Genomic DNA, 25,248 nt, shown 5'->3' with positions numbered 1-25,248 from the left:
ACAAGATTCAGAGTCGAAATGCCCACATGAGGCAGCACTGGCTTCAGGACCCCATGGAAACAACTGTAAGGGCGGAAAGACCAGCGAAGGCCTTCCTGCTCCAAGAGGAGGAGAAGGAGGAGGAAGGGGAGATGGGGGCTGACTTGGGCCCCTTGCAGGGGTGATTTGGGCCGTGAGCCGGGGCCAGGCAGCACGTCATCGGGATGAGGACCTCAGGCCGTCACCTCTCCCTTCAGCCTCCCCAAGGTGTTCAGGGCATCCCTCTGCCCTGCCTCCACCCCCACCCCCTGCCCCCTACTGACCAGCCCAGCTTGCAAACACAGTGGGCATTGGCCATCAACAGGCAGAGTGCCGCCATCGTCGGACACTGTGACATCCTTGCCAGCTGGTGCCAGAGGCTCCATTCTCTTTAGGTCAATAGTCTCTCCCCTTCTATTCTCTGGAGCAGGGAGCCTTGTGCGGGGAAACAGGTTCGATCTGCGTCCTCACCAATCTTCGCCTCAATTTTGGGGTTTCATTACATCTGTTAGAGAAGGCCAAGGCGTGGACACCCAGTGGGAAAATAACTCTGGATCTCCCAACATGTCAGACTCCTCATCAGGAGACTGTGCCCTCTGCATTTAGCCCCTAGTATGGCAATGACTTTGTACATTCTTAAGTTTTTTTTGTACAAGTCAATTTGTAAATCTTATTAAATTGTGTTAAGCAGCTATCTTCTGGCTTCTCTGGCCTGTTGAGCCAACAAAGGCTTTAGGGCTCCTGCCACTCGCCAGCGCCACAGAAACCAGTGAGCTTAGTCTACGCCCTGGAGGGGCCATGTCCCCATACATTCTGGGAGCCGGCCCTTAGGTGCCCACTGCAGTGTGTGTCAGCGCCCAGTCCATGCAGTGGGCACACAGCGACACAGGAGGGACCCAGGTGCTCCCCTCAGGGAGCTCACATTTTAGGAGCAGGAGAGCAGCAGGAATAAATAAGCAAAGAGGTGACTTTGGCTATTGCTTTGGGCCATAAGGACAGAAGAGTCAGCAGCGTAGTGACCAGCAGTCAGGACATGACGGTGGTTCCACTGTGTGCGGGGTGAAGTCAGGGTCTCCCAGCAGCGGCCAGCTCAGCATGCGGATCGCAGCGGGGACGAGGATCACCTCCTCCTGCCCCGAGGTCCAAACCAGAGGGCACAGGAAAGAGCACGTTCCTCCCTCCTTCGTCTTGTCCCTTTTCAAGAGTGGGGAGAGCTTGTAACAGTCTCCAGAAGAATGCCTCTGGGTCCATTGGTCAGGAGTGGGGCCCATGCTTTTTCTAAACTGACCCCTGGCAGTAGGAAGGGCTATGGCTGCAGTCATCCCGATATCCAAGGTCTCCTCAGGACTGGGGTAAACCAGCATGTTTCCTCAGGTTTCCTGCTACCTGACCAAAGCGGAAATTGTTTCTGCCAGGATAAGAAGAGGAAGCATGAGTGGCTACTGGGTCGGGAGCCCTTGCGTCCACCACAAGGTGACAGGAGGAAAATAAGGCAGGGGCTCAAATCCTAAAGAGTGACTAGGGTGTGGCAGATGGCATTAGGGGGACGGCCAGGGAAGGCCACCCAGAGGAGGCTGCTGAGGCCACGGTCTGGATTCCAGGCCATGGCGTGGCAAGTGCTGACTCTGCCACGGGAACTAGTGGAGGGTTAAAAGCTCTGTGGCTGCTGTGCCGAGGTTGCAGGAGGCAAGACAGCAAGCCTGGAGAGGTGACAGAGGCTCTCAGAGACGACGGTGGCCTGGGCTGGGTAGCCATAAAGAGGGACAGAAACTCAGGGATTAGGAATGCATCTCAGGAGACTCAGACTTACTGATGGGTCACGCTGTGAGAAACCCACTCACTGGTCCAAATTCAGTAAGTAGACACGGAGAGAAAGAGGACAGCAGAGTGAGGCTTTAATTCGGTCTTGCAGGATTGGGAGTCTCGTGGGCAGGCACACCTGGGGAGTTTGGCCCCAGTAATTTACCTCCTAGTGCGCGAGTCCCTCCCCTGGTTCCTCATTGGCTGAGTACTGCAGGGTTCACATTCTTTCCCGGAAGTCGCCTAAGCCAGTTACATCTTTCTTATTGGTACATTTAAAAAACTCAACCAGGTATAGCCAGGCCCTTATCAATTCCCACCCCGACTCTCAGCCTGAGCAGCTTCCATCACGTGGCCTTTTGTTAATACCTTACTGAAAATGTTTTAAACCTCCTGGTGGGAGTAAATCACATTTAGGTTTTATGCTGTTTTCTAACAGCTGTGACAGTTTCTCAGGCTTTCCTTGTTTCGGATGCCTTGACAGCTTTGGGACGTCCTGGTCAGGTACTTTGGAGATTGTGCCTCAGTTGGAATTGTGTGTTTTTCTCATGATTAAACCGGAAGACCATAGAGGTGAAGTGCCACTGTCATCACATGTTATTAAGGGTACATGTGTCAATGTGTTGATTCATCCCTGTTGGTGTTAGCCTCAGCCACCTGGCTGGCAAAGTTTGTCAGGTTTTTCCACCCTCAACTTAGTCTTCCTCCCCATACTGTACAGGAAGTCACTTAAGGAGGAAGGAATTGTGCTCCACCTTTTTTATTATGTTGGTATTAATATACAATCACATGAGCAACATTGTGGTTACTAGATTCCCCTCTGTGGGATTGATGGGGTTGATACATAATTCAAGTAAGGTAGAAATCAAATGTATAAGCACACATGACTTGATTGTTTTTCCTACACACTCTGTTGATGTGTAATCAAGGACTGAGTGATGGGAACCAAAGCAGTTCTCATGGCTCAGAGCCATCTTCACACAGTTTGGTATCCTTGAGAAGCCTCACGACCTTGGGCTAGACTCAAGGCTGGATAATGATGTTTGAGTTCATTGTAAGTTCATTTGCTCAGTATACATGCGGAGTGTCTTCTCAGCATTGCTCTTGAGCTGTTATGCCTTGAGTCCCCTGGCTGACCCTTTCAGGTCTTCAACAGCTCATCACGTCTCCTCCTTTGTCTGCGGCTTAGAGGCAGGGAGGGGACTGACTGGCAAGTGGGGCCAAACAGGGACCTTGAAACTCAGAGCAGGGAAGCTCTGCTTGGGCGACCCTTGACAAGCAGAGCGGACAGCTCCGAAGAGCGTCGATCCGGTAAGACTCCCGAGAAATCGCGCGTAGGGACAGGATAGAGACGTCAGGACACTATAATGGGCCAAACAGACCAAAGCAGCTAACTGGAGGACTATTTAAAATTACTCTGTGCCCTCCTAAAAACATCAGGAGTGAAAACTTCTAAGAAGGATTTTGCCCAATTGTGTAAATACATTAAAAAATATTGTTATTGGTTGCCACCGCAGGGAACCCTCAAACAAACTATTTGGTCTAATGTTATGAGAGATCTTAAGAAAGCTCATGGACAGGGCGATGCTATTCCTTTGCCTATCTAGTCTTTATGTAACTTGATCAGTCTTGCTTTGCAACCTTTACAAACTCTTCCTTTTTAGGGGCTCGCCCGGGATAACCTCAGAGGTGAGTATCAGCATCCAAGCCTGCCTTTTCTTTCACTGTCCTTATAGAAGGAAGCTGTCTGTGGCACACATCGGGCGCTCGTCAGCCACTTAAATGGGACAAGCCCGGCTGCCGATGTCAAAGTCTCGAGCGACAGTTTCCCCTGCGTCTCCTGCAGTGGATCCCCTGTCTCCCATGGGAGCCGGGAATGTCACCTGAGTGGAGGCCCGGATTCCCTTTCAGAGGCCTCTCCTTGGATGCGAGGGACCGAGGAAGGCTGTGGGCAACTGTGAGACTCTAGGCTGAGGCTGCACTTCAGTGGCTTCTGAAAGGCCCGTGTCTGGAATCAGACCCCGACAGCCCGACTGGGTATCTGTGAGAAACGCCTCTCTCTCTCTGTCTCTGACTTCCAGCCTGCTTCTTCAGCCTGCCCTGGCCTCTGAGTGAGGCAGGGGGTGTCCCTAACTCTCTTCTAACTTCATCAGTCTCATGGAACGTGACGCTCACCCCCGCAAGGTAGGAGACCCACGCTTTGCTCTTACTCCTGACTTAATGCACTCTTTATCTCGTAAAATGTGTCTGGGCACCCGTTAGCCACTTAAAAGATGATTAGCGGTGGCTACAAGTCTTAAGTCTCAGGTGAAAGGTTTCCCGGTTTCTGCTACTCCTTGATCCCCCACCTCTGGACCGAAGGGAATGTCGGGGAGTGGCTGAGCCTATTTCCTACTTTCCTATGCTAATCGGCGGACTCCGAGGGCCGACTGGATCAGTAGACCGTGGTCCTTAGATCTCGGCTCCAGCTGATTGATCCTATGGTGCTGAGTGAACCTCCAGCTAGGCTGCTGCCTATGCGAAAGATGCAGATGATCCCCGACCTCTTATCTCACAGATCAGATTTCTTACAGTAGGTGATTAGCAGGATAATTCCCAAGCAGTGAGAGAAACTGGTGTTCAAGGGTATAAACCCCACCATAAATGTCCGTAACAGTCTCTGAATTTTATCTCCCTTTGCAGGGGTTCCTCTGCTCCCTTTCAAAGCAGTCCTTTTAGGCCTGCCCACTTTTTCCTGTGTAATGTAATGTAAATGGGGTCTGTAAAGCCATCAAGCTGAAAGGTCAAACCAACAAGTAAATAGTTCTATTCTGTTAACTCCCTTCCCTAGAGGTAGTCGTCCTGGAGTTAAGCATTTCCTTGTCTGCAGCCCCAGGGAAGCGAAACAAGCCTGTGACTCAGATCAAGACTCTAAGCAGGGAAGAAAAGTCACACAGTCCCTGCACTTATCAGACAAGCAGGGGCCTCTCGAGGAAGGACTAAAGCTCGGGCAGAAGAAACTAGGAAAACTAACAGAGTAATTCAATCCCTAAAGTCTAAGAAAGAAGTGTCTTCTGCACATAAACCTGGCCTCAACACAAACACTCTGATTAGAGAGGCTTGGCCCCTGAAAGAAGTATGCGATATAATGTTATGCAGCTAAATATATTTTGCCACAAGGAAAATAGTGAAAAGTCCCGTGCACTACTACAATATGGAAGTAGTTTTCTAAATTCCTTTAGTGAAAATCTATTCTACTTACTGGTTCATCATTATCTTTGAAAATTGGGAAGTCTTAAACTAGACTCCCTGAGGTAGAAGAAATTTATCTTTTACAACACAGCCTGGCTTTAAATGACTGGTGCTAGAATTGTACTTGCATTTCATTTCCAGCCCCCTGGACACACACAGTCCGTATCAGTTCAGAGCCTTCATCGGCACTGTTAGTCTGGGGCCATCTAAACCTTAACCCAGTTACGTAAACTGCTCGCCCTTAGAGTGTATTCTTGAAAACTGAAGTACTTTAATCAAGTAAGCTATAAAGAAAGAAGGCAATTGAATATTAGTAACTCAAATCTTTAATCAGTTTGTCTGTGTATATGTTTTTGTATGAAAAGTGTTGCTAACTGTAGTCACTATGTCTCAGTCTGTATGTTTGTGTGTCTAAGTGTGTAAATGAAAAATACTTCCTACCTCCGGATGGTATTAATAAAAATTGATTTAAAGACAAGCGCTTGTGAACATTGAGCATTCTAAAACTTCCAGAAAATCTAATAAAAAATGTTAAGCATTAAAGCTAATTTAAGTTTAAGTGAAACGGACATGTCCTTATAGTTAACAACTGCCAAAGTTTACTTAAAGTCATTTAAGTTGATGTTACCTGTTAAATATTTCAAGAAGATGCTTAAAGAAAAGCTTGACTTTGATGTTTGGTAAAAGTTTTATAAGTAATCTGGCATGGTTGCTAAAAATAAGTAAACAAGTGTAGCAAATAAACATCTTAATAATAATACTGTATTAATGTATAATGGTATATATATCTGCAAACAGCCTGAGAATTTTTGTGGTAACCAAAATTCTTAAAGTTTGCTAAGTTATATAGACATATTTTGTGCTTAATGAGAAATTGTGCTGTAAGGCACATTTCCAAAAATGATAAAATATGTTCATAGATGTATCAATCTGAAGAATGCTGGTGTAACAGTTTACAGTGGCCTGTTTTTCAGTGTTCACTGAAGGTTAAGGTACCAAATGGTTTTAAGTTCTAATGAAAACTACTTAATATAATAAAGAAAACATTTCTGTATGCTAAAGAATGTATGTTTTAATAAGAGAAGGTATAAGGAATAGAAATGCATTGTATTGGAAGTAAAAGAAGATAACTATTCAAAAGTATAGCTGTTTGTTTAAAGACAGTGAACACTGAATGTAAAAGGAAAGTTGTAAAAAGTTTATAAAAAATTGATATAGTCATGCTATGTGAAATTATAGCAAATAAATCTTGATATCAAATACACAGCAAGACTAGAATTTTTGTTTGTTAAAAGAACAAAAGTTTATTACTCTACCTTTAATGTTGAAAGATTGTAAAAAGTTTTCTGATTGTTTATTAAAACAGTTTCTTATGCTTAAAGTCTCAATGAATTGTCTGAGTATTTAAGAAAATGAGATCTTAACATTAAAAAGACTAAGCTAAGTGTTGTTAACTATGTAACCTGCATTTGCTTTTAAACTTTCTTATTATTCTGGTTAAATAATAAGTGTTATTTAATAACTATAATTCTATTTAGGCAAGTGCCTTAAAAACTTTTGACAGCTTCCCAAGACCAAATTTAGAAAAGTGTTTTTACCTCTGATTAACTCTGATATTTTCCAGAGGGCCCCTGGAACATGTCAGAGGAATTTCTTCTCCTCATCAAGGAAAATATTTGACCAATTTGGCTTATTTACCCGATATATATTTACCTGGAGAGCACTGTCAAAGGGAATAATGCCAAACTTTATTACTGAATGTTTTATGTTACAGAAATACCACTCTTCCCCCTAAGACGCTTACTCCTGATGCCCAATTAAATTTACCTGTTAGCACTGCTATAATCACTGACTGTGTGTGTATTGATTGTACTCATGTACCCTCTTACTGTAATTCTGCAATCAATGTAAAATGGTCTTCTGGATATAGACTTCCAAATGGTTGGGTATTTTTGTGAAATGGCAAAACATATCAAGCCCTTTCTTCACACTATCGAGGTGTTTGTGGGGTGGAACGCATTCTTCCTGATCTAATAGACCATCTGGATATAAGAGACGTCTCTGAGCTCTGCCGTCAGATTGTGATGAAAACTTGAAACTTGGAGATCCTGTTGCTGTTGCAGTTGCAGCTGCGTTCCTCCTGCCGGTTCCTGGACTTGTCGTAGGAATGCAGAAAGAGATCTCTAAGCTGGCCTGTGCATATAGCAAAACAACAAATTTGACTGCTTCTATATTATCGGAACTCAACCAAGAACTGGGAGAAGTGCGAGCTGCAGAGCCTCAGGATCGCGCTGCTATGGACCATCTGCTGTTAAAAGAGCACGTAGGATGTGAACAGTTTCCAAGAATGTGTTGTCTCAATTTGTCTGATTCTTCTCAAACTACTCAAAATCAATTAGATGATATCCATCATATTGTCAATAAGTTTTCACAAATGCCTGGGTTACCTGACTGGTTTTCTTGGTTTTGTTGGATATGGCCAGTAATTGTAGGCCTGCTTTTACTATGTATCTGTATTCCTGCTTGTTAATGTGTGTACACAATTTAATTAGTAGTTTGTTAAAACCTATACATGCTTACGTTACTCTGCAGGAAATCATGTCAAAGAAATAATCAATCTTCTCATATTCTAGAAATAATCAATCTTCTCATATTCTCTTCCATCTGCTACTTCTATAGCTTTTTTCTTCCTTTCAAAATACAGCTCTTTACTAGAATTCGTGCCTCATACTTAAAATTGCTGTGCATCATAATCCTTTTCACTGGCAAAGATGTCTTAAAGCAAGTGCTGGACGTAAGCCACGGGGCATAAATCTGTAAAGAAGTGGAAAACTAACCTTTTCAAAGGATATTACTTCTCTCTCACTTACCAACTTTACATCTCCCTGTATGGCCCCGGAAGATGGCTGGTTAGCCAGAGATGGGTAAGATTCCTCAAGGGAGGAACAACCTAAGACAGGCACAGTCACAGGGGGGCCATCAGGTGAGAGATAGGGGGGCCAACAGAGGTGAGGCTTAGAACCTCAACCCCCCAGTTTTGAGAGAAATCTCCACCCATGGATGTTTTGTTGCCCTTGCCCAGCTCAGACCAAAACACAGTCTATAGGCACAGACCTGCTCACCTGCACCTACCCTCTAATGGCACTACATTTATTTTCTATCTTTGCTATCCTTTACATAAGTTCAAAACATAGACTTTTATTTTATACTGTAGAATGTAAAGAACTATTCTATGTCAAAAAACCTTCTATTAAAACTGGTTTACTTATTATACTCCTATATCTTAAAAGAAAAGGGGGATATGTGGGATTGATGGGGTTAATACATAATTCAAGTAAGGTAGAAATCAAATGTATAAGCACACATGACTTGACTGTTTTTCCCACACACTCTGTTGATGTGTAATCAAGGACTGAGTGATGGGAACCAAAGCAGTTCTCATGGCTCAGAGCCACCTTCACACAGTTTGGTATCCTTGGGAAGCGTTGCGACCTTGGGCTAGACTCAAGGCCGGATAATGATGTTTGAGTTCATTGTAGGTTCATTTATTCAATAAATATGAGAAATGCCTTCTCGGCATTGCTCTTGAGCCCCCTGGCTGGTCCTTTCAGGTCTTCGACAACTCATCACGTCTCCTCCCTTGTCTGCGGCTTAGAGGCAGGGAGGGGACCAACATCCCCATTATCAAGTCCCCCCCACATACCCCCTTACAGTCACTGTGCATCAGCGTAGTAAGATGCTATAGAGTCATTACTTGTCTTCTCTGGTATACTGTCTTCCCCATGTCCCCCCCTCCACATTGTGTGCTAATCACAATGCCCCTTTATCCCCTTCTCCCTTCCTCCCTTCCCACCCAACCTCCCCAGTCCCTTTCCCTTTGGTAACTGTTAGTCCCTTCTTGGGTTCTGTGAGTCTGCTGCTGTTTTGTTCCCTCAGTTTTTTTCTTTGTTCTTATACTCCACAGGTGAGTGAAATCATTTGATACTTGTCTTCTCCACCTGGCTTTTTTCACTGGGCATAATACCCTCTAGCTCCATCCATGTTGTTGCAAATGATAGGATTTGTTTTCTTCTTATGGCTGAATAATATTCCATTGTGTATATTTTCCACCTCTTCTTTATCCATTCAAGAGATGCTGTCTTTTTAAGACTATGATACATCTTTAACTTTGTGTTTATTGCTGTCCTAGTCTCAGCAAAGATACTCTTCTACTCAAATAACCAACATGCTGATCATTCTCAAATATACCCACTTGTCCTGAGGGGAAAATGTTTTCTCAGAGTTTAACAAATGATGGCAAAAAAGGGGACTCCCTGCATTCCAATTTATATTTGCCAGGACAAAATCACTTCCAAGTCTGGTCACATACTATTTCTGCCACAGCTTTAGGTGAATATACTATTAAGAAAAATATCATGTTTTCAACTTGAAATTTAATCTACTGGCCTCTGTATTACAAATATTCAGTTATAAATATATATATATATATATAATCACTAATCACCACCCAAAACAAGCTATAGAATGTTCCATCACCCCAGGAAGTTTCTTCTTGCCTTCCTCCTATCATTATTCCTCCTCCCTGACTGCAACCCCCTACCAACAAGTGTCTATTTCTATCAATATGAGATCATTTTGTCTCAAGCTATATTTTATAACAATGGATTTAAACATCATGCATTCTACTATGTCTATATTAATTAGCATAACATTATCATATTTATATTCATCCATATTGGTGCATGTATCAGTAGTTTATTCTTTGTATTGCTATTTCATTTATGTGGATTTATTTATCCATTATTTGTTTATTCATTTACCTGCTAATGGGTATTTAGGGTATTTGAAGTTTTGCATATTCCTAATAAATCTATGAACATTTGAGTACAAGTTTTGTGTGTGCATATGTTTTTATTTGGGTAAATACCTGGAAGTAGGATTTTTGGACAAGCATATAGCTAACTTTTGAAAAACTGCCAAAGGTTTCTTCAAAGAAGTTATACCATTAGCAATATAGAAAAGGTCCACTTGTTCAATATCCTTGGTAACATTTTATCCTGTAATTGAAAAAGAAAACTAGCCATTGTACTAGGTAAAAGTGGTATCTCCCTGTGGTATTAATTTGAACTTCTCTGGTAACTAATGAGGTTGTGGGTTTTTTCATTGTTTATAAACCATTCATATATCTTGACCATTTTTACATTGAGTTCCTTGAATTTTTGTCATTTGTGTATATATATACATATATATTTAATATGTATATTATGTATGTGTGTGTTTGTGTGTGTGTATGTTCTGGATACAAGCCCCTTGTTAGATAAATGCACTATGAATATTTTTTCCCAGTAGCTTGCCCATTCATATTTTTAATGGAGTCTTTTGATGACCCAAAAGGCTGAATTTTAAAATATGTATTTTTTAAGTGTTATGGTTTGTGCTATGGTATTGTGGCCTGTTCAAGACATTTTTGCCTACTTTGAAGTTAAAAAGATAGTCTTCGATTGTTTTCTTTGAGAAGTATTATGACTGAGTTTTAAATTTAGGTCTACATTGTTCTCAAATTGTATTCCTTGTGTATGAAGTGAGAGAGGGGTCTTGATTCAAAATTTTTCATTTTCATATATAACACAGTTTGTTGAAAAGACTTTTCTTTCCACATTCAATACATTTTCCAGTTTTGTTGAAAATAAAATGACCATAAACATGTAGGTGTATTTCTGGACATTCTATGCTATTCCATCAATTGGTTTTCCTCACATTATCAATACCTGTAGCTGTAGTTTATCATAGGTCTAGAAATCATAAGGTACAAGTCTTCCAACAGTGTTCCTCTTAGAAATTGGTGTGACTTTTAAGTCAACTGAATTTCCACATAAATTTATGTATATTGTCTATCTCTTCAAAATATCCTGCTAGAATTTTGAAAAGGATTGCACTGAATCTATAATATTAATACAGGAAGAATGGATAACATAACAATAGTGAATCTCTCAACCAATAATAATGCATCTCTCCATTTAGTTGTCTTTTTTAATACCAGTGATTTCTGTAATTTGAATGTAAAGGTATTGCACATTTTGTTAGCTTTATCCCCAAGTATTTTTCTCATGAATTATGAGTTTCTGAAATTTTGCTCTATTTGCAAGCTAACAATTTAGCTTACCACAGTTAGGTGCATGCTGGCAGAAGACAGGAGACTCCTGGATCACAAACTAAAGATAGTTTATAGCTCACAGCAAAAGCACCTGCCAGAGTATCAGAATTTGTACAGCTTCTCCAAATGCAGTTCCTGTAGGATGATGCAAAAAAGGTCATGTGATAACTACACAAACTTACAGGCCTAAAATTTTTATAATAAGCAGTAAGTAAGCCTGCCCTTTGCTCTGTAGCAAGAGACACTATCTGTCTTCTGGTGTTTTTTCCAACACAGGCACCCTTGAAAAGATATTTCAGAACAAAGGCAGTGCCTATGCTGCTAAGATATGCAGAAATGAGAGAGATGAATATAAAATTGTCTACCAACAACTTTATGTTTTTTTGATGCTATTTTACATGGGATTTAAAATTTCAAATTTCCTCCTGTTGATTACTAGTACATAGACATGTAATTAATGTACATTTAAGAAGTAATCAATGATCAAAAATATCCAAACTACCTTAAAATTAAGAAACATACTCTTAGAAAATAATTAGATAAAAGAAAAATCAAAAGTGAGATACAAATTCACTGGAGTACAAAGAAATGGAGAATAATTTGAATCTAAACTTAGAAAAGACAGGAAAAGCTGTCCTCTGAGGGAAAGGTGTAAGCTTAAATGCCTTTATTCAAATTTAAAAAGATGAAAAATATGAAAATAATATTCATATAAAGAAACTTTAAAGAATACAAATATTTTAAACTATCAGATAGTGTATTAATTCCAGATTTGTTTAAGCCTAATAACTTTTTAAAAGATAGAAATGATTAACAATCCAATGATGAATCTTTGAAAAAAATCTATCAAACCCAATGTGGTCTTGATTAAGAATAAATTAGAAACATACACACACACACACACATACACATACAGAAGATTAAGAATTAGAAAAGAGTAAGAAAGACCATTTAGAGGAGACACTACAAGAATCATGAGTAGAACTACCATAGATTCAGCAATCCCGCTTCTGAGCACAGATCCAAAGGAAATGATAATAGGCTATAAAGAGATTCTGCATTCCCATACTCACTGCAGCATTCTTCATGATAGCCGGGAGATGGAAACAACCTAAATGTTCATGAACAGATAATGGGTAAGGATGTGATTTTACATATATACACGGAAGGAAATCCTGCCGTTTGTGACAAGACAGATGGATCTTAAGGTCACTATGCCAAGTGCAATATGCCAGAGAAAAACAAATACTACATGCTGTCACTTATATATGAAATCTTAAACAAAATTAAAAGTTGAACTCAGAGAAAGAGTAGAAAAGTGGTGGCCAAGAGCTGGGGAATGGGAGAAATAGGGAGAGGCTGGTAAAAGGGGACAAACTTTCAGCTCTAAGATGAGTAAGGTCTGAGGACCTAATGTAAAACATGGCGACTACAATTGATAACACTATTGAAATTTGCTGAGAGTAAAACTTAAATGTTCCCCACACCCAAAAAAAAGGTAAATATTTGAGGTGATGGATGTTAATTAACTAGATGGGGGGATCCTTTCATAGTGTGCACATACACTAAATCACACAATGTACACTGCAAATATCTTACAATTTTATGTAACCTATGCCTCAGTACAGCTGAGAGAGAAAAAAATACAACCTGTGGTGGACCCACTCCCCCCAAAAAAAAGAATTATGAGGCTAGAACATACAATTCCATGCATTTTAATTCCTCTAGGTTTGTAAAATATTTGAGAAAAAATATGAACTACCAAAATGATCACATGTGGACAAACCAATCATTCCAGTTACCACTGAAGAAACTTGAAAAATGATTTAAGATCTACCATTGAAAAAGGCACTGCGACTACACTGGTTTATCGCTGACTCCCATCTAACTTTCAAAGAGTAGACAAATTAAATGTCAAATACACTATTATAGACTAAAGGAAAACATGTAAAAGTCCTCCATTCATTGTGCAAAAGCTGAAGTAACAATAAGTCCAAACTTGATAAACAACATAAATAATAGTACAGATAAACCTTATAACACATTCAAATTTAAAATAAAACAATACCAAATAGAATCTAGCATGTAGCAGATGAATAAGGCATGATAAACATTTGGAATATGGGATGTGGAATAAATATTTATTCCTGTAATGCAAGGATGATTCCACATTAAGAAATGTCAACTTAATAAAATATGTCAAATAATTTAAAGAGAATAATGCCAAAAAAAAATTTGATAAAACTCAAGTCATCACCGATAAAAGCACTAAGTAAAAGGAATTGAGGAAACTGCTTAAATGCAATAGTCTCTTTAAAAAAATCAAGAACAAATATTACTCTAACACTAAAGCCAATTTAATAAAATATATTAAATAATATTATTATCTATTATTTAATATTGTCTGGAATGTAGCAAATATAGTACAAATGAAACATGATCAGTATAAACATGGTGAGGTCATCAGTGGGGATGGTGAAGCTCTCTTTCTGTGGCAGTTACACTGTATACCTGGAATTATGGCACTAGTAAAAACAGTAACTACCATGATGGTAATGTAGAGGGATATAAAATAAGTATGTTTTTAAAAATTCAGTACTATTCTCTAAATAGACAATAAGAAACTGGAAATGGAAATGAAATCATTATGCTTTGCCCAACATTTACAAAGATTATGAAGTCTCCAGAAATAAATTTAGCAAGAAGAACACATGCCCTATATAAAGAAAAGTATAAAATCCCATAAAAGATAGAAGATCTGAATGGGAAGACAGCCTACATTCCAAAATGAGAAGTTTTAATATAAAATGTTATTTCTCTCATATGTAATTTTACATTTAATGTTATTCCAATTCGAATTCTGGTTGCAATTTTTGGTTTCCTCTTTACTTTTGGGTAAAATATGTTAAAATTAATATGGAAGAATAAATACCTGAGACTAACTGCATGCCCCTCCTCAAACAGCTGATATAAAAGAACGCTGAGGAAGACTTGCCTTACCAGTCATCACAACTCTCTACACAGTCACAGTAACCAACTCAATATGGTATTGAGACAGGAATAAAGCAAGAGATTGGTGAAACAGGTCCAGAAATAATATATATGACAAAAGGATTTAAATGTAAAAAATAAAAATCTAAATCTTAGAGGGAAACTAGGCAATTACATATAAAATCTACAGGTGAAACTATATCTACCAGGGAAACTTCTTACCAAGACAGAAAATCTAGAATACCTATATATAAGTAAAACATGTTATGTATATACATACCATATACATGTTTTATATATACACCCATGCATATAATATATACACACACATACATACATATATATATATGTATGTGTGTGTATATATGTATATATATTTGACAGTAGATGAGGAACAATATACATTGTTGCAGGGGGCACTGCAATGACAATGCTGGTGGTAATAGGAGAAAATATTTCTTTTTAAAAAGTAACCTGGCAACTTTAATTAAAATAAAAATTACATATACCTTTCTACCCACGGCAACTCCTGGGAATCTATTTCATGGAGATATCCCCAGTGGGTGAGGATACGTGTACAATGTTGCTTGTGTCGACACTGTGTTTGTTGACAGGAACTAGAAATAATGCGAATGCCCATTGTTGAAGGAGTCGTTGAAACCTACTGGGCAACAGTCTCTCTCACAGACTAGTCAATAAAGAGAAAGAGGTAAAGCACAGGGAGACAGTTCCCAGTGACACTGCTAAGCTACCAGAGCAAACTGCAAACAAATACAAAACCCAGACCAAAACCAAAAACATATTCTATCAGTTAGAAGCAAGTCGGTAGATGCAGACCACATTAAAGGGGAGTAGATTAAAGGAGGGGGTGAATCCCACGAGACCGAGAGCGCTGGGAGCCGTGTCCCAGGCTTCCTGCCATAGTTTAGGTTTTCACATGTTTAAGCCTCATAACATTACTGGGACGCTCTCTGGTGTTTTCCTCACGCACACATTTGAAGACTCTAAAGCCCTATTGTTACAAAACAAATACAATGCCGTGAATCTAGTCCTCAAGCCTGTATTTTATTTAGTGATTGTATTGAAGTATAATACTGCCTGTCCCTTTCTAAGAAATCTTCACCCTTACCAAAGTTGCAGATTGCTGTTCCATTTTTGTTTTAATTTTGGTAAATTATATTTAAAGAAATTTTTTTGACAAAAATTCTTAATATTCTTTTTTTTTCCTTTTAGTATCTATCAGAGAGGAAATGCATAATTTATTCTTGATTTCACTTTCTCCCTCTCCTAGTTCTCATCCTTTTCTTGACCTGCAAGCTAGGAGCTTATCAATTTTCTTGATCACTTCAACTAATCAGTTTTGGCTTTAGAAATGTCCCTATTCCTTGTCTGTTCCCATTCAATTCTACTCAAATTTTTCTATGTACGTTGGGTTTAATTTGCTGTACTTTTTCTGGCTCCTAAGGTGGATTATTAATTTAGAACTTTCCTCCTTTTGCACATAAAAACTTAAAAGCTATAAATTTCCCTCCTAGCACTGCTTTAGAGCTCTTTAACAACTCTGATATATTGTATTTTTAATATTATCAAAAAACTTTTTCTACTTTCCCTTACAATTTCCTATGATCTGTAAATTATTTCACAGTGTGTTATTATTTTCCAGATGTTAACAGCTTCCCTGGAATCTTGTTATAAATTTCTAACTTAATTTTGTTCTGGTCAGAAATTTCTATTCTTTCAAATATATTGAGACTTATTTAGCTGCCCTGTATATGGTCTATTTTCATAAATAGACCATAATCACTATATTTATGTATAGTGTTCTGCAAATATCAATTGGGTGAAATTACTTTTATGGTATTTTTCAGATCTTCTATGTGTTTACTGATATTTTGTCTAGTTTTTGTATCAATTGCTGAGTGTGGTGCTACTATTTTTCTTGTGAGATATAGTTTTCACTGGACCTTATATTCATGCATATTTTGCTAGGTGTGCCAGGACTGTAGGACTCTGACTTTTTATCTGAGCCATTTCTTAGAGTTTTAATGTCACTGGTGACCTTAAGAGAGGACATACCACCCCACAAACCCCAGGGATACGGCACACTTACTGCTTGTTATAAAAGCAGTAGATTCCTCACCTGCACTGCACACCCATCTGATTCCCCTCAGGGTACTCAGCACCAAGGGGAACTGATGAAAGGATGTTGATATTTATGCCTGCGGTGAAAAATAAACTCTTTCTCTCACTCACAAGTCTTGTATTTTCAGCTAACATCTATGAATCAGAAATTAGCTAATTTACTGTCTTGTACATTCAAATCCCAGACCTAATTACTCTACTGTGATTGTAGAGTTATCTGTTTTTCTTTTAATTTGATCAATTCTTGATGAAGTAAGAAGCCACAATGGATAACCCCATGTGTCAAGGAATGACAGGTTGCCTCTAGGAACTATTGGAAGGCATTAATGTCTGAAGATGGCCTCCTGTTGACAACCATTAACATGCTGGGTCCTTAAGTCATATGAAGAAATGAACTCTACCAACAACATGAATGAGTTGGGAAGCAAATTCTTCCCTAGCAGAGCCTCCACATGAGAGCTCAGCCCAGAAGACACCTTGACTGGACCCTTTTAATGCTTGACCACAGGATTTCCCCAAGCTGTGCCTGATATCCTGACCCAAGGGAACTGCAAAATAATAAATCTATGTAGTTTATGCAGCTAAATTTGTGATAATTTGTTAGCAATGAAATGATTATAGCCTCTGATGATTACCTGTTTCTTTGAGAATGTGTCACATTTTCCTGGTTCTTTGTGTAACAGTAATTTTGGATTGTGTCCTGGATATTGTTGAGTGTTGTGTTGTGTAGACTCTGGTTTCTTTTTTATTCTTTTGAAGAGTGTTGGTATTTCTGACTTGACAGGTAATTAACTTGATTTGATTTTCAAACTGAAAAGTCTGTCTCACCCACTGCATCTAAAATCTCAGTTCATTTTTTTTTTTTTGGTCCTTATGCGTGATTTAGAGACGTATAGAATTTATCCACAGAGCTTGGGCTCCTCCTTCTCCAGTTCTTTAATTTTCAGGGTTACTTGTCATTTTCCTACAGCAGTAATGCCTTGAGTTGTCTTCTGATTTGTTAAACCAGAAAGACCACAAGTTTTCTACTGGACCTCAATGTTTTGTCTTTAGTCCAAAACTTGCAAAAACTGGTAACTCAAACCACGTCATTTTCTTCCTTCAAGTATTGACTCCCCTCCAAAATTCCTCACCCTTTTTTCGTTGTCTTTATCCATAGCCTTCAGGTAGTTTTATGTATTTTCTCCAAAACTGATAGTTGTCATCTGTGGGATTAGGAATCTCTTAGGAGTTCCCACAAAAGAGAAGCAATCCACCGAGCCTGTAATTTGATCAACAGATCACTGGTGCAAAAATCTTCTAAACATTTCATCTTATTAAAATGTAAGTTACATTAACAATCTAAACCATTCTCTATGTTTATGGACTAGCTAATATCCTATAACAAAATACATTACTGTGCAATATCAATGGGCTCATAAAGACTTGCTAAAATTGTGGTATACACACACACACACACACACACACACACACACACACACATGCATATATATATACTTATACCATGATGTGTTTCTTTTTTGTTTCTTAAGTATTTTCAGTGAATAAGGATTAATAAAGCCATTTCTTCTGCTTTTGGGCCCTTACTATATGTTGAACCCATAACATGTGTCTATTGTTCTTCATACATATTCAGAGCATATCTTAAAACAGTTTCTTTGGAACCATTATCCATGTATGCTGTGAATGTATATTAACAGAATACATCTTCATTATATGAGTTCATCATATTGAGTGCATAGCAAAATCTCTAGAAAAATATAGTTATAATATTCAGAAGCTATTTACTTAACCACATTACTTACTAGTCTACTGTTCATTAAATGCTATTTCTAAATTTTGTGGTAGAAATTAATAGAAAAGCCATGTTTCCAGAGGACTACATGACCAAATTTAAAAGGGTTTTTTAAATAAACAAGGTCCTTCCTGCTGATATACCCCGAAGAATGCAGTCTATACAGGTAAAAGAATTTGCATCTTTAGTTGTAATGAACATATTTTCATCATGCTCATTGCATAGCTCTTATTTTTAAAGGTCTTGTAATAACTGCAGAAGTTTGGATAAATTCTCAAAGTCTCCTAATTCTGCAAGATGTATGTAAAATTAAATTTATAGCCATTTAACAAATCACATGGCATTATAGTTATTTTTTCATCAACTAAAAGAATCCAGAAAAGACCTAATCTCATAATGTGAACAAACCCAACATACCCTCTGGTTTCCTGGTGAATCTTTGAAGATCAACTGGTTGTTGAGAAATTAAGAGTGGTAAAATATGTGAGTTTCTGTATAATTTTGACACCTTGGATAGTGTACATCCAAGTTCCATGACTTTACATAGCTGAGAAATTCAAGAACTCTAGAAAACTAGAGCATTTTATGACCCATTAGCACAATTAAATCAAATTTCAGAATAGCACAAAAAGAAAGGGACAGATATCTAAATTCAGTAAATGTGCTAACACGAACACGATATCTAAGACATTTACTCAGGAGATTCCAATTGTTTATACAATGTACCAGTCACTTCATAATCTAGATAATGTTGCTTCAGCCTACAGTCCCTGTGTTCAAGAATATGCACTTTTATTATTAATATAAAATGCCTAGTGACAAACCTTTATTTAAGCAAATATAAATAACTGAATCAATTGCACAATAAAACTGTCACAACATTCATAAGAAAGCATTCTCTTAAATGCAAAAGTTTACACTTATAGGGAAGTAGCTTTTCTTTCAACAAGATGATCAGATTAGAATAAAAATTATCAAAATTATAAAAAATGTCAGAATGAATATTAAAACTAGAGACAGAAATTAACAAGGATACCTACTCTTTCCACCTTTACTCAACATAGTATTAGAAGTCCCAGCTCAACAAATGAGACAAGAAAAAAAAAAAAAGAAAAGGCATCAAAAACCAGAAAGGACAGGGAGGGGCGGAAGATGGCGGCGTGAGTAGAGCAGCGGAAATCTCCCCCCAAAACAACATATATCTATGAAAATATAACAAAGACAACCCTTCCTAGAATAAAGACCAGAGGACACAGGACAATATCCAGACCACATCCACACCTGAGAGAACCCAGCGCCTCGCGAAGGGGGTAAGATACAAGCCCCGGCCCCGCGGGAGCCGAGCGCCCCTCCCCCCAGCTCCCGGCGGGAGAAGAGCAGGCAGAGCGGGAGGGAGACGGAGCCCAGGGCTGCTGAACACCCAGCCCCAGCCATCCGGGCCAGAGTGCAGGGCGCTCGATACTAGGAAAACAGGGCAGCAAGAACAGTGAGCAGGCACTGGAGGCTGGGGGACAGAGGACATAAGAAAAGCGCGCGACCATTTTTTTTTTTGCTTTTTTACTGTTTTGTTTTCTAGAGCGCTTTTTGGAAGTCTTAAAGGGATAGGGACCCCAACACTAGGGAAACAGGGCAGAAAGACTAGAGAGCAGAGGCCTGAGGCTGGCACCGGAGAATGAAGAAAAACGAACGACCACCTTTTTTTTTTTTAATTAAAAACTTTTTTTTTTTTTTTAATTTAAAAATTTCTTTTTCTTTTTTTTTTTTGGTGGTCGTTGTTGTGTTTTGGCGGGTGCTTTTTGGAAGTCTTAAAGGGGCAGGGCGGGTCACTTAATCCAGAGGTAGGGAATCCGGGAATCTCTGGGCACCCTAACCCCTGGGCTGCAGGGAGCAGGGAGGCCCCTTACAGAGATAAATAGCCTCCCAGCAGCTCCTGCTCCAACGCGACTCCACCACTTTGGAGTAGCTGCCCGTGCCAGGCCACGCCCACAGCAACAGCGGAGATTAACTCCATAGCAGCTGGGCAGGAAGCAGAAACCCTGTCTGCACGCAGCTGCGCAGCACAAGCCACTAGAGGTCGCTGTTCTCCAGGAGAGGAGGGGCACAAACCAACAAGAAAGGAAGTCCTTCCAGCAGTCACTCGTTCTAGTTCTGCAGACTATTCCTATTACCATGAAAAGGCAAAGCTACAGGCAGACAAAGATCACAGAGACAACACCAGAGAAGGAGACAGACCTAACCAGTCTTCCTGAAAAAGAATTCAAAATAAGAATCATAAACATGCTGACAGAGATGCAGAGAAATACGCAAGAGAAATGGGATGAAGTCCGGAAGGAGATCACAGATGCCAGAAAGGAGATCGCAGAAATGAAACAAACTCTGGAAGGGTTTATAAGCAGAATGGATAGAATGCAAGAGGCCATTGATGGAATTGAAATCAGAGAACAGGAACGCATAGAAGCTGACATAGAGAGAGACAAAAGGATCTCCAGGAATGAAACAATATTAAGAGAACTGTGTGACCAATCCAAAAGGAACAATATCCGTATTACAGGGGTCCCAGAAGAAGAAGAGAGAGGCAAAGAGATGGAAAGTATCTTAGAAGAAATAATTGCTGAAAACTTCCCCACACTGGGGGAGGAAGTAATCGAACAGACCACGGAAATACACAGAACCCCCAACAGAAAGGATCCAAGAAGGACAACACCAAGACACATAATAATTAAAATGGCGAAGATCAAGGACAAGGAAAGAGTGTAAAAGGCAGCTAGAGAGAAAAAGGTCACCTATAAAGGGAAACCCATCAGGCTAACGTCAGATTTCTCAACAGAAACCCTACAGGCCAGAAGAGAATGGCATGATATATTTAATACAATGAAACAGAAGGGCCTTGAACCAAGGATACTGTATCCAGCACGACTATCATTCAAATATGACGGTGGGATTAAACAATTCCCAGACAAACAAAAGCTGAGGGAATTTGCTTCCCACAAACCACCTCTACAGAACATCTTACAGGGACTGCTCTAGATGGGAGCACTCCTAGAAAGAGCACAGCACAAAACACCCAACATATGAAGAATTGAGGAGGAGGAACAAGAAGGGAGAGAAAAAAAGAATCTCCAGACAGTGTATATAACAGCTCAATAAGCAAGCTAAGTTAGGCAGTAAGATACTAAAGAGGCTAACCTTGAACCTTTGGTAACCACGAATTTAAAGCCTGCAATGGCAATAAGTACATATCTTTCAAAAGTCACCCTAAATGTTAATGGGTTGAATGCACCAATCAAAAGACACAGAGTAACAGAATGGATAAAAAAGCAAGACCCATCTATATGCTGCTTACAAGAAACTCACCTCAAACCCAAAGACATGTACAGACTAAAAGTCAAGGGATGGAAAAACATATTTCAAGCAAACAACAGTGAGAAGAAAGCAGGGGTTGCAGTACTAATATCAGACAAAATAGACTTCAAAACAAAGAAAGTAACAAGAGATAAAGAAGGACACTACATAATGATAAAGGGCTCAGTCAAACAAGAGGATATAACCATTCTAAATATATATGCACCCAACACAGGAGCACCAGCATATGTGAAACAAATACTAACAGAACAAAAGGGGGAAATAGACTGCAATGCATTCATTCTAGGAGACTTCAACACACCACTCACCCCAAAGGATAGATCCACTGGGCAGAAAATAAGTAAGGACACGGAAGCACTGAACAACACAGTAGAGCAGATGGACCTAATAGACATCTATAGAACTCTACATCCAAAAGCAGCGGGATATACATTCTTCTCAAGTGCACATGGAACATTCTCCAGAATAGACCACATACTAGGCCACAAAAAGAGCCTCAGAAAATTCCAAAAGATTAAAATCTTACCAACCAACTTTTCAGACCACAAAGGCATAAAACTAGAAATAAACTGTACAAAGAAAGCAAAGAGGCTCACAAACACATGGAGGCTTAACAACACGCTCCTAAATAATCAATGGATCAATGATCAAATCAAAATGGAGATCCAGCAATATATGGAAACAAATGACAACAACAACACTAAGCCCCAACTTCTGTGGGACACAGCAAAAGCAGTCTTAAGAGGAAAGTATATAGCAATCCAAGCATATTTAAAAAAGGAAGAGCAAACCCAAATGAATGGTCTAATGTCACAATTATCAAAATTGGAAAAAGAAGAACAGATGAGGCCTAAGGTCAGCAGAAGGAGGGACATTATAAAGATCAGAGAAGAAATAAATAAAATTGAGAAGAATAAAACAATAGCAAAAATCAATGAAACCAAGAGCTGGTTCTTTGAGAAAATAAACAAAATAGATAAGCCTCTAGCCAGACTTATTAAGAAGAAAAGAGAGTCAACACAAATCAACAGTATCAGAAACGAGAAAGGAAAAATCACGACGGACCCCACAGAAATGCAAAGAATTATTGGAGAATACTATGAAAACCTATATGCTAACAAGCTGGGAAACCTAGGAGAAATGGACAACTTCCTAGAAAAATACAACCTTCCAAGATTGACCCAGGAAGAAACAGAAAATCTAAACAGACCAATTACCAGCAACGAAATTGAAGCGGTAATCAAAAAACTACCAAAGAACAAAACTCCTGGGCCAGATGGATTTACCTCGGAATTTTATCAGACATACAGGGAAGACATAATACCCATTCTCCTTAGAGTTTTCCAAAAAATAGAGGAGGAGGGGATAGTCCCAAACTCATTCTATGAAGCTAACATCACCCTAATACCAAAACCAGGCAAAGACCCCACCAAAAAAGAAAACTACAGACCAATATCCCTGATGAACTTAGATGCAAAAATACTCAACAAAATTTTAGCAAACCGAATTCAAAAATACATCAAAAGGATCATACACCATGACCAAGTGGGATTCATCCCAGGGATGCAAGGATGGTACAACATTCGAAAGTCCATCAACATCATCCACCACATCAACAAAAAGAAAGACAAAAACCACATGATCATCTCCATAGATGCTGAAAAAGCATTTGACAAAGTTCAACATCCATTCATGTTAAAAACTCTCAGCGAAATGGGAATAGAGGGCAAGTACCTCAACATAATAAAGGCCATCTATGATAAACCCACAGCCAACATTATATTGAACAGCGAGAAGCTGAAAGCATTTCCTCTGAGATCAGGAACTAGACAGGGATGCCCACTCTCTCCACTGTTATTTATCATAGTACTGGAGGTCCTAGCCACGGCAATCAGACAAAATAAAGAAATACAAGGAATCCAGATTGGTAAAGAAGAAGTTAAACTGTCACTATTTGCAGATGACATGATACTGTACATAAAAAACCCTAAAGACTCCACCCCAAAACTACTAGAACTGATATCGGAATACAGCAAAGTTGCAGGATACAAAATCAACACACAGAAATCTGTGGCTTTCCTGTGTACTAACAATGAACCAACAGAAAGAGAAATCAGGAAAACAAATCCATTCACAATTGCATCAAAAAAAATAAAATACCTAGGAATAAACCTAACCAAAGAAGTGAAAGACTTATACTCTGAAAACTACAAGTCACTCTTAAGAGAAATTAAAGGGGACACTAACAGATGGAAACTCATCCCATGCTCGTGGCTAGGAAGAATTAATATCGTCAAAATGGCCATCCTGCCCAAAGCAATATACAGATTTGATGCAATCCCTATGAAACTACCAGCAACATTCTTCAATGAACTGGAACAAATAATTCAAAAATTCATATGGAAACACAAAAGACTCCGAATAGCCAAAGCAATCCTGAGAAAGAAGAATAAAGTAGGGGGGATCTCACTCCCCAACTTCAAGCTCTATTATAAAGCCATAGTAATCAAGACAATTTGGTACTGGCACAAGAGCAGTGCCACAGACCAATGGAACAGACTAGAGAATCCAGACATTAACCCAGACATATATGGTCAATTAATATTTGATAAAGGAGCCATGGACATACAATGGCGAAATGACAGTCTCTTCAACAGGTGGTGCTGGCAAAACTGGACAGCTACATGTAGGAGAATGAAAGTGGACCATTGTCTAACCCCATATACAAAAGTAAACTCAAAATGGATCAAAGACCTGAATGTAAGCCATGAAACCATTAAACTCTTGGAAGAAAACATAGGCGAAAACCTCTTAGACATAAATATGAGTGACCTCTTCTTGAACATATCTCCCTGGGCAAGGAAAACAACAGCAAAAATGAGTAAGTGGGACTATATTAAGCTGAAACGCTTCTGTACAGCAAAAGACACCATCAATAGAACAAGAAGGATCCCTACAGTATGGGAGAATATATTTGAAAATGACACATCCGATAAAGGCTTGACGTCCAGAATATATAAGGAGCTCACACGCCTCAACAAACAAAAAACAAATAACCCAATTAAAAAATGGGCAGAGGAACTGAACAGACAGTTCTCCAACAAAGAAATACAGATGGACAACAGACACATGAAAAGATGCTCCACATCGCTAATTATCAGAGAAATGCAAATTAAAACTACAACGAGGTATCACCTCACACCAGTAAGGATGGCTGCCATCCAAAAGACAGAGAACAACAAATGTTGGCGAGGCTGTGGAGAAAGGGGAACCCTCCTACACTGCTGGTGGGAATGTAAGTTAGTTCAACCATTGTGGAAAGCAGTATGGAGGTACATCAAAATGCTCAAAACAGACTTACCATTTGACCCAGGAATTGCACTCCTAGGAATTTACCCTAAGAACGCAGCAATCAAGTTTGAGAAAGACAGATGCACCCCTATGTTTATTGCAGCACTATTTACAATAGCCAAGAATTGGAAGCAACCTAAATGTCCATCAATAGATGAATGGATAAAGAAGATGTGGTACATATACACAATGGAATACTACTCAGCCATAAGAAAAGGGCAAATCCAATCATTTGCAGCAACATGGATGGAGCTGGAGGGTATTATGCTCAGTGAAACAAGCCAAGCGGAGAAAGAGAAATACCAAATGATTTCACTTATCTGTGGAATATAAGAACAAAGGAAAAACTGAAGGAACAAAACAGCAGCAGAATCACAGAACTCAAGAATGGACTAACAGGTAC

The 25,248-nt window shown here is 39.3% G+C and overlaps 1 long non-coding RNA gene across 1 annotated transcript in view; it reads right to left on the bottom strand.

Annotated features, from left to right (window-relative positions):
- Window positions 1-6,467: 6,467 nt before the first annotated feature.
- LOC118935883 (uncharacterized) overlaps window positions 6,468-25,248 on the bottom strand; it is a 34,731-nt gene continuing 15,950 nt past the window's right edge. Inside the window, exons 3-4 of the long non-coding RNA XR_008994160.1 lie at window positions 11,213-11,338; window positions 6,468-7,357 (exon numbers count right to left, since the gene is read on the bottom strand). This is a non-coding gene — a long non-coding RNA (uncharacterized LOC118935883). The remainder of the gene's footprint in view (window positions 7,358-11,212; window positions 11,339-25,248) is intronic.

Source organism: Manis pentadactyla, chromosome 15 (assembly GCF_030020395.1).
Source record: "Manis pentadactyla isolate mManPen7 chromosome 15, mManPen7.hap1, whole genome shotgun sequence".
In the NCBI taxonomy this organism is placed as follows: Eukaryota; Metazoa; Chordata; class Mammalia; order Pholidota; family Manidae; genus Manis; species Manis pentadactyla.
The sequence above is the reverse complement of the archived record's forward strand: the minus strand, read 5'-3'. Positions and strand labels throughout refer to the sequence as shown.